Source organism: Setaria italica, chromosome IX, assembly GCF_000263155.2.
Source record: "Setaria italica strain Yugu1 chromosome IX, Setaria_italica_v2.0, whole genome shotgun sequence".
In the NCBI taxonomy this organism is placed as follows: Eukaryota; Viridiplantae; Streptophyta; class Magnoliopsida; order Poales; family Poaceae; genus Setaria; species Setaria italica.
The window spans coordinates 11712829-11723439 of record NC_028458.1 but is presented as its reverse complement, the minus strand read 5'-3'; positions in this window follow the sequence as shown (position 1 = coordinate 11723439).

Here is a 10611-nt window from a genome sequence, read left to right as displayed (position 1 = left end):
GAGAAGTAGCCGTTACGGACAAGATTGAGATCGAGCATGGGGGCTGTAGGTGTGACCTGCCGGCTGCGGATGGTGCCACGTCGGATTCAGGCCACGCATCCGTTAGGTGTTTTTTAAAAAAAAAACTGCATGCAATAGATTAGAATTAAATTTTGTCCCATTCCGTTTTCAAACCGGGTTAGAAATGCGCGTCGCGTAGCATTGGAGCGTTTGGTTATCAGCCAAAGGAAAAAACCCCTCACTTATTCAATTTATCCATTCCACCCCTAACTAAAATATTAACTTAATTTACTCTCTCCTCCTATTGATACTGGTTTAATTTACCCCTAAACTAACCACGTGTACATTGTTTTGATCTGTCTCAGTTGACGTGGATTGCATGCGCCGAGCCACCAAGCCTAGCTGAGCCACCTGTACCTGATCAGCTGCACTCGTCGCCCAAGCCAAGCTACACCGCACTCGACGAGCTCCTCGCTAGCCCCGTACCCCAGTCGACTTGTGTTTCCTTTCCTCCGATAGTTTCCCCTTCACCCCTCCTTTCTCTGCCGCCGCAATCTGGATAATTGGAACAACGTTTTGTTAGGCATCCCATTAATCGGTTGTTCAAGGTGTGAGATTAGGGGTTAAATTGGAATGCAATAGATGGAAATTGTGAATTGTGATATGCAGCTATATCATGCTTATTATGCCTTCCGTGATTGTTTTTTTCTCAACACACAGGAAGTCCGGAATAGACGTTTTACATTAATGGTCTGTGCGAAACTCATGACTACCAGCATCCTTCAGGAGAATTTGTTGTCGTTTTAGGGGGAAAAACCCACATCAGTAGCATTAACTGATTGATCGAAAGCTCTCCTGGTTAGGTTCCAGCAACCAACAATCTAACATACTAGTGTGTGTTGTATTACTTGAAGTGGCAGAATTACTTAAACTTTAAACTTTCTCGTTGTTTGTCTATCTTTAAACTAACTAAAAGTGATAGCATTTTGGGAGTCGAAAGCTGCAATCCTTTTTATTGTTATTTTCCATTTCTGTACAGCTTTAGTCCTTATGATACTTTAAATGGATGTTTAATGTTACTATGCACGCAATGTACGTTGATAGTCCTTATTTTTCACATCTGAATGTTCTCTCTTCAAAATATTCAGAACAAACAATACTATGCAGGAAAAAGGTGGCTGAGATTTTTCCAAAGCATGTTCCTATGTTCCTATTGGGACTCATTTTTGTTATATTTTTATTATTTAGCATAAATAAAATGCTAAATGATGTACTCTATGGATCGGATCGCTGGGTGTCATTTGTGTTGCCACAATTGAAAAAGCTTTATCCTGCATCATTTGTGTTCCTGTGAAATTGACAAGGACGCATGGATTCTCGTGTGAAGCTGCTCACACTTATCATGGTAGCAGACAAGCTTGCATTTTCCTGAAAGCTTGCAAGTAGAGCGGTGTTGTCGTGCCTTTTTATTTTGATTCAAATCGACAATGCAGGCAAAAGTGATTAACTAGATGAGTAGCAGTACATGCGCGCGCGGAGCAAGAAACTAGGCGCGGGGCTTGGGTGGTGGGCGTGCGAGGTTCGGCTCTGCAGCTTGGCTAGCGCGGGGGTGGCCGCGTGCGAGGCACGTCACTGCAACCCGGCTTGTGCGAGGGAAGGGCGCAAGCTAGTGCGGCGTTCGGAACGGCTCGACTGGATGGTATGCAGTTCACATCAAATATGCAAATCCGCTTAGACTGGTCAAAACCATGCCATCGTGGGTAAAACTGGGTAGAAATCCTATTTATGAGGTAAATTAGACCGGTATTAATAGGAGGAGGGAGTGTTAGAGGGTGGGATGGACAAATTGATCGTATCCCATCCAAACTTACTATAAAAACAATCGAACGTGGACTAATTAGACTTAATAGATTCGTCTCGCCGTTTAGCCTCCACTTATGTAATGGGTTTTGTAAATAGTCTACGTTTAATACTCCTAATTAGTATCTAAACATTCGATGTGTTTTATGCCTTCACGAGCTGATACATCTCTATTTTATTATTCACGAGATGGTGTGGTTATCTACCTTCTCATATATGTTGATGACATTGTGGTAGTAAGCTCAAGTGAGCATGCAACAAAGGCCTTGTTGTGCGATCTTCAAACTGAGTTTGCATTAAAAGATCTAGGGGCTTTGCACTATTTTCTTGGTATTCAGGTTGTGCCCCATAAAGATGGTCTCCATTTATCCCAGACAAAGTATGCTTCGGACCTTTTAGTCAAGGCTGGTATGAAGGGATGTAAACCAATGACCACACCTTTACCTATCTCGGTAAACATGTCAATGCAAGATGGTGTACTATTAGGTTCAGAAGAAGCTACGAAATATAGAAGCATAGTGGGAGCCCTACAATATTTGACTTTAACGAGGCCTGATCTTGCATTTGCAGTTAATAAAGCTTGTCAGTTCTTGCACTCGCCAACCACTATTCATTGGGCAGCGGTAAAACGAATATTGAGATATATTAGTGGTACTCTTGATATTGGACTTGTGGTTTCACCGTCACAATCTTCGACTATTAGTGCCTTTTCGGATGCCGATTGGGCAGGCAATCCAGACGATAGGAGATCCACAGAAGGTTTTGCAGTATTTTATGGAAGTAATCTGATATCATGGAGTGCTCGAAAGCAAGCAACGGTTTCAAGGTCTAGTACTGAAGCTGAATATAAATCATTAGCCAATGCAACTGCAGAAGTGATTTGGGTGCAAACCTTGCTGAAGGAGTTGAATATTCTACAGCCAAGAGCCGCTATACTTTGGTGTGATAATATAGGAGCTACATATTTATCACTAATCCTATTTTCCATGCTCGAACTAAACATATTGAAGTCGATTATCATTTTGTTCGAGAACAAGTTGCTGACAAGACATTGGATATTCGGCTCATATCATCATCTGATCAGGTAGCAGACGGCTTCACAAAAGTACTAGCCATTCGACAGTTCAGGAAGTTCAGAAGCGATCTAAACTTACAGAGTTTAGACCGAGGGGGAGTGTTAGAACGTGGCTAGAACTACAATTGTATTAGGATAGGACTTATCCTGTAAACGAAATTCCTATGCTATGATCTATTAGGTCTTGGTCTTATAATCGTGTATCACACGGTCTGTTGTATGAGCTGAATATATAATGAAAGGTGCGGCCCCTGGAGGGTTAACGGTTCCAAATATTACTTTCAGTGACAAGTGCTAAAAATAAGCAAAGGGAACCAAACTTCCCCTAAAACAACAGCCAGCTAGTGTAGGAAATTGTTTGTTTAATTACTTTACCTGCTGCTGCTGCACAGCTGCAGGTCTGCAGGTGGTAAAACTGAGTTATCGTTTAGCACGAACGGACTTCCTCCTCGAGACCCTTTTGCCCTATTTCGGCAGTTGTTTAATCCGAATACCAGCAGAGAGACCATCACCAAGCTTGGGCCTCATTTCGGCAGTTTCGAATGGGCCTCATTTCTACAGCCCACGTGAAATGGGCTGGCTGGGTTCTGAGGTTGCCGAACAGGCCGGCCCTAACTTGTGTACTCTACTTACCTCTCTTCCTCTCCTCCTCCGTGAACTGGAAACTGGAAATAGTACCAGCCAGTAATGATCAATCATCAATCTAGGAACAAAACATCTTGGGTATATAACCACCCTTGACCCGGGCATCCAATCGATGCGTCCGTCGCACCTCCTTTTCGTCAACCAGCAGGTACCACTCGAAAGCCTAACTAGCTAGCAAGTTGGAGCCGTAGTGCCTGCCGTATGTAGGTACGCACGTACGTGCTCCTCAATCCCCTGAACGCAGAAGATCATCGATCATCAGGACAGGACCATTTCATTTCATCGAAACGTCCGTGCCAGGTCGGGGTGCACACGGAAACTTTAGGTTAGATTAGCCGCTCATTCCTAGTCCAGCTCAAGAGACAACGTAGTTATTCACATGTCCTCAACCAAGTTGATGGCGAGCCGAATTATTATAGCTTCCAACCGTCTTGTCAAAGAAAAGATCAAAGGTTGAGGACCACCGTTTCTGGGAATGAAACAACCTGAATGCATAGTACTAGCGGAGGTTTCGTATCGATCGACAAATAAATCTTATGACATGGCAAGATAATTATAATTTAAGAATTACGATGGAACTAGTATATACTATTGTTTCCAAAAGAGTAAAATGTATGAATGGCTATTATACATGTTAGCTCGTTTCAATTTACGATGGAACTATATGCCATTGTTTCATTTGCAAAGTCCATTGCGGGTAAACGAACATGTATTTAAAAAAAACTCAGTTAGGTCAACGTTGGAGGCCACGTCATCCGAATACATATCACTAGAGAGCCAGTATTGTGTCGATAGAGTCGAGCAATTCTAATGGCTATGATTTACACTTTTCTAGATACGGTGGCCAAATTAAAGCAAGTATAATGATCATTCATGCATTTTTACTCTTTTCAAAACTATGAAATATTTTGAAATTGTCATTAGGGGGCTAGAGAGTTCAATTCCATTTGACATGTACAATCTTTGTATATCGCAATTAAATTATGAAACCGTGTTTCCGATAAAAAAATGAAACCGTGAAGTGAAATTTGCATTGTAGACTTTTACCTTACCACCCTTGGATCATAATCCAACTTATATAATTTAGGAGGAAAACAAACAGGCCCAATGCACGAGCATTCTTCATCCACACGTATAATAATGCGATGCGAGTCCACATATGCCAAAATTAAATTAAATCCAGTTAGTTGCCAGCACGCACGTAATATAAGTACGTACCCGAATTAACGTTGGGTAGCTACTAGCTAGGGTGGCGCGGTGTTGATGAATCTGGTGGCCGGTGGAGGATCGCTTACCAGCCTGCAGCCTGCGCGCGCGTACGGTGCGTGCGTGCGTTCTACAACAACGGCAAAAGGCAGTGCATGCATGATTTCCGTACGTGCTTCACTTTGCAGCGACCAGCAGTTTGTACACGTACAGTCACCTAGTAGCTTGACCACCTGTCCACCTCATCAGCTAGCCTTCACACGCGCGTACGTGTCGACGATGGATCTTTCTGTACCAGTATACTGGCCTAGTCATGTGAGACTGCCCGGAGTCATGCACCCGTGTGGGTGAGGAAGCTCGTGAACCTTTTTAACCCTGATGTTTTTATATATGCACCTCTACATATCTGCCTTTTAATTTCTTTATGCAAAACAAAACAAAAATGGGCGTGCATATACTTTATACTAATAGACACACACACACACAACAGATAGGCTCGCCTGTGTGTCATTTCCAAACATATCTCTTCTTTTGCTGAATAAAACAAAAGTATGCAGAGATTAAAATATATATGAGAAATTGAAAATTGAGCATAAAGCCTCAGAACTAAGCGCTAGGAGTTAAAGGCGCGGGGCCAGACGGAACAGGTCCCTCTCACGGGTGTTTGTATCTTTGCAGCTGTGGATCAGATCATCAGAACATTAGATCATCGCGTGTACATTCTCAGTCATATAGATATAGATATATATAGTATCATATTGCCTTGCTGTCACTGTCTGACTGGCTGTACATATAGCCTGTTTTGGGCACACATGTGACCCATCCCATCCACGTAAGCATCATCATCATCATCATCATCATCGAGCAACGAAGCACATAGGCACACGGATGCAAAGATTCTTCGTCAATCACACAGCTCGTCGAATCAGCTTGGTCTGAAATCTCACCGCTAGGTAAAGCACCTTCGTTACCGCATCCAAACCCCCCTTTAGTACTAATGGGTGACCTTTAGTATCGGTTGAAGCCCCCAACCGATACTAAAGGGGATGACGGGAACTCCCGGGGAACTAGCCGTTAGACTCGATAACCGGTACTAAATATCAGGATGAATACCGAGTTTTACAGTAATGTCTGATTACGATCGATAGCATCATGGCAGGGGCTCTAAATTAATAATCACGCCGTGGCCACCCCTGCCACGTACGGATGCCTGCTGGCTTGCGTCTGAAGAATGCGACGGCGCGCGCTGGGCCGGGGGCACCGGAGAACCAACCAACGGCCGGCGTCCACGGTTAGACTCCCACGAGACGATCCATCCAAAGCGGCGGCGCTCTCGACGTCTCACCTACCGGTGGCCGATATGGCCGCGCCATGTGCTGTGTTTGTACGCCCGGTCTCGCCTTTTCGGTTCGTTGCTGCACCTGCATGCAGGTGACAAATAATGCATGATAGCGGTAGCAGGCTAATCACGCTTGTGCAAATCGATCTGCAACGAACTCATCACAGGGGCCAGCCAGTGGCTTCGTCGATGCGAGGACGGGCGATTGAATTGCTAGCTTTAGCGTTTCTCCAGCTAGCCGTCGCATCGTCCATATGGCATCATCATCATCATATAATTAGACCAAGGCCATCATTGCGATCGACAGGAAATTGCTTGCAATCATGGCTTTCGCCGAGTCATCCAAGTAGTGCTATGTAAGCCGGTTGGCCGATACTGCTAGCTGCTACTGCTTTGCATTGCCTCTTGATGATGATTACAGCAGAAGGAAGAATATATGTAATCCCTCTGAAGAATGCATGCATGATATCGGTCGAGATTCCCTTACATACTTTGCAAGTCCACCTGCAGGTTAGTAGCTATAGCAAGGTGGCTGCTGCAATGCCAAAGCCTTCCTAGTATTTGTTTTTTTTATTGGGAGTATCTGTCAGCACTTCATACACTTGAGCTTCATGTGCATCGACTCTCACCGGCATAGGGATGTTTACTTCGTTCTGCTGTAACAATCCCGCCAAGATATTTCAGGCAACGCAATTGACTAGTGTGAGTTTGCACCCAAGCTCAAGCTTTGCTGACAGCTGACCGAATACTGATGATACACGCAATGCAAGCTGGGATGCATGCATGCATGGCCCGGAATGTCATGTACTAGAATTGTAGATGTAGCTTGCACGACAAGTGACAAACATGCATGGGGTCATGGGGAAGTCGTACGTCGAGGGCGGCGGCTGCATGCATATGCACCCAGCTGTGGCAGTGGCAGTGGCGTTGCCAGCAATGCAAGCTTGGACGGAGATCGCGTCGTCGGCTCGGTCCGATCCGTCCAAGAGTTCCCGCGAACTCTCGGCCCCCCGCGCGCTCGATCTCGTGCACAGTAGCACAGTACAGGCAGTAGCTCCACGCACATGGATGGAAGAGAAGACGGAGGAAGAAATGTTAGTTGCATGGCTGGACAGGACAGGAGCATCTGGTCGATCAGCTTATTAGCCAGCCGCGACGCCCCCGCCCGAGCATGCAGCCCCACACTTGGTTGGAAGTATTAGCTAGCTGCTCCGGGCTTGGAGCTTTGCGGCGACACATCGCTCAGGCAGTGGCCCGTGATGTGGCCGCCCGGGTTGGATGATCGAACCAAGCTCCAGAACACTTGCCATAATGCACATGCCTCCATCGACCACGGTGTGTCAACTAACAGTACGGCTCTTCCTTGTCTTCAGCAACTTGCTCGCTGCCACAGGTGACCACTGCATGCATGCAAGAGCATGCACACAAACAAGAGTGTGCGAGAGCTAGCTAGCTCCACGGATTTCCTTTCTATCCCTGTCCATTTCATGACCTGGCTACCTGCCTGCAGCCTGCCCTTCTTCTTCCTTCTCCGCATAGTGGCGGTCACACAACACAACCCCAGTACCAGTACTGCAGTTGCCTCTATAGTTGTCCATTTGGGCCGCCCGGCCCGGTCTGGCCTGGGCCCAGCAAGACCCGTTATTTTTCATGCCATACCGTGCCGACCCACAGGCTGCACCGGCAGCCCAAGCACGTGCCCGCAAGGCCTTTCCGTGCTGGGCCGGCCCGTAAAGCACGGCCGCTTCGGGCCACCGCGAGGCACAGCGGGCCCTCACGACCTGCTCCTTGTGCTGTGGCTGCGCCACTGCAGGTTGCAACTGAGCTGCCGCCTCCTCCTGCGCGTCGCCACCATCGACCCCCCGCACCGCCGCCGCTGCCGGGCCCCTCACCGTCGCCGCTGTCAGCCCCCCGCGTCGCCGCTCAAGCTTTGCGCCGCCACCGGTCGGCCATGCTCCATAGTGGCCAACTCCTCGCACTGCTACTTTGGCTCCATGCGGCCAGTCTCCCGTGTCGCCGCCACCACCGCTCCCCACAATGGACCCCGTCACCGCCGCCACTGCTGCCCACGATCGGACCTCCACACCACCGCTCCCGCTCCCTGCTGCGGCTCTCCACCCTACCGCCGCCGCTCCCTGACCAGCCCCACGCCACCGCCCGCCGCTCCTAGTCTCACCACCTAGATCTCGTGGGGGGAGCCGGAGACCAGAGCCTAGGTCCCCGGAGGATACCGAAGCCCAGGAGGGAGTGGTGACGGCAACTGGCAGGAGGCGACGAGGTCGCAGGGAGGGGGAGGCGCCTTGTGGAGTGCGGTGGGGGTAGGGGTCGGCAGGGCGCCAGATGCGAGAGCCAAGAGGGAGGCGGCGGTGGGGATTTAGGGGACTGGGGGAGAGGGAGGGATGGAGGGGTTGTGGTCTGTGGGTTGGATGGCTACCGAGCTACCACCATGCTGCTGGTAAGTTTCGTGCCGGGTCGTGCCGTCCGTCGGGCCGAGGCGCCAGCCCACGCCCAGCACGAGACATCGGGCCAGGCCAGCAGGAGCCCGAAGAGTTACGAGTCGGGCTGGACTTGGGATGGGCCAAAAAATCGATCTTCGTGCCGGGCTGTCGGGCTGCAGGCTGTATGGACATCTATAGTTGCCGTCCGTGATAGAGGATTTCCAGGACCACACTTTTTGAGAACTCGGGAGCTGCATGCCCAGTCGTAAGTCGTAACAGTCGATTCTTGCGCGCCGTGCTTCCCCAATAATCGATCGATCATGTCGCTGCAGCGGCTTCCTTTTTCTGTAGTACTGCCGGGGCCTCTGCTAACTCCAACGACTCGCAAGCGCGACGTCTCCATCACCCGCTTTTCCTCTTTCTTCCTCGTGTGACTGTGTTGCCTGCACGGTACACACCCGTACAAACAAAACCAGCTAACACTAATGAGAGCTAGCATCGCTGGTAAGTCCTCTTTGACGAGGCTCCTTCTCCTCCTAGAAGGGAGGAGCCGGCTTCTTTATACAAAACGGTATAAAACGGATTCGACTCCTTTAGTTCTTCACGCGTGAAGCTGTTTTTGACATCCCTATTTGGTAGGGCTCCAACAAGAGAAGCATGGCAAGGACTCTGAACTTCGCTGGAATAGCCGTAGCTAATTCTCATGCCTCTCGATCCTTTGCAGGAGTAGTATATGCTTAGCGTAGCAGTCAGTGAAAAAGCAGACTCTATATGCACCCGGCCGGCAAGGGAAAGGAGTCCAGCTCGATCAGGGTCGTGGCCATTAGATGTGTGTTGTGATGAGCAAGCTGGACGTCTTGTCAAAATTTTCTAATAACCCTGATGAGATTCCGTGTGGTGATTGTTGCCTGTTAGATTCTTCTTCCTCCTCCATCATCCTCTTTATCATCATTCCCTCGCTGTCGGATTTGCTATCAGCAGCTATGGGCTATGGGCTATGGCCAGCAGTGGCCACCTCTAGGTCCACAGGTTGGTGGCTCCTCAATTAATTATTGATTTGCGTGTTGCAAGTTGGGGAGATGGATTGAGTGCGTGCCCTAATGGCTCGCCTTTGTGTATTACACTTTATCGTAATCGATCTCACGCTCTCAAGTTATTGGTCGTCCTCAAGCAAATCCAATCGCGTCACGCTGGTACGAGTACGACGCGTGTGATGTTATTGAGGATTTGTAAGCCTTCGGATCCGGGTCGGATGGCCTTTATTTGCACCCGTATAGTACTTAGCATGGGAGGCAACACAAACAGCTGAGTCGTCAGTCGCCGAGATCCGGCCGCCAAATAAAGCCCCAAAGCTTGCCAGGAAAAACAAATCCATGTGACCCATCGACCGACCACCTCTTTCGTCCCCTTCCTTTTCCTAGCTAGTGCACACACTCATCGTCGGCATCATCTTTAAACAAATACTCCTTTGTGAATTGACTCATCTCATTGCTTGCTCACCCCTAAGCAATCGCTTAACCACACAAAACCTTCACCTCTTTCCTCAACCTCCATCCACCACCACCTCCTCCTCCTCCTCTCCAAGGCAAAAGGCTTTTCCAGTCCTGCGCGCCCCACCAACCGCTCATCTTTTGCTCACACTCTTCCACTCCCCTTCTTCCTTCTCTCTCAGCTTGCTCACAGCGTATATATGCGCGCGTGTTTGTATATATATATATATATATATATATATATATATATATATATATATATATATATATATATATATATATATATATATATATATATATATATATGTGAAAGAGAGAAAGAGAGAGAGAGAGAGAGAGAGAGAGGGGGAGAGAGGGAGGGAGAGAGGGACGCGCGCGCGTATATAAAGATATAGATCATAGATAGACAAAGAGAGAGAGGGGGGGGGGGGGGTGGGGGTGTGAGCGAGAGCGCGCGTGTGTGAGTGCGTGTGTGTGTGCGTGTGCGCGTGCGATATATATATATATGTGTGTATGTGTATGTGTGTGTGTGTGTGTGTGTGTGTGTGTGTGTGTGTG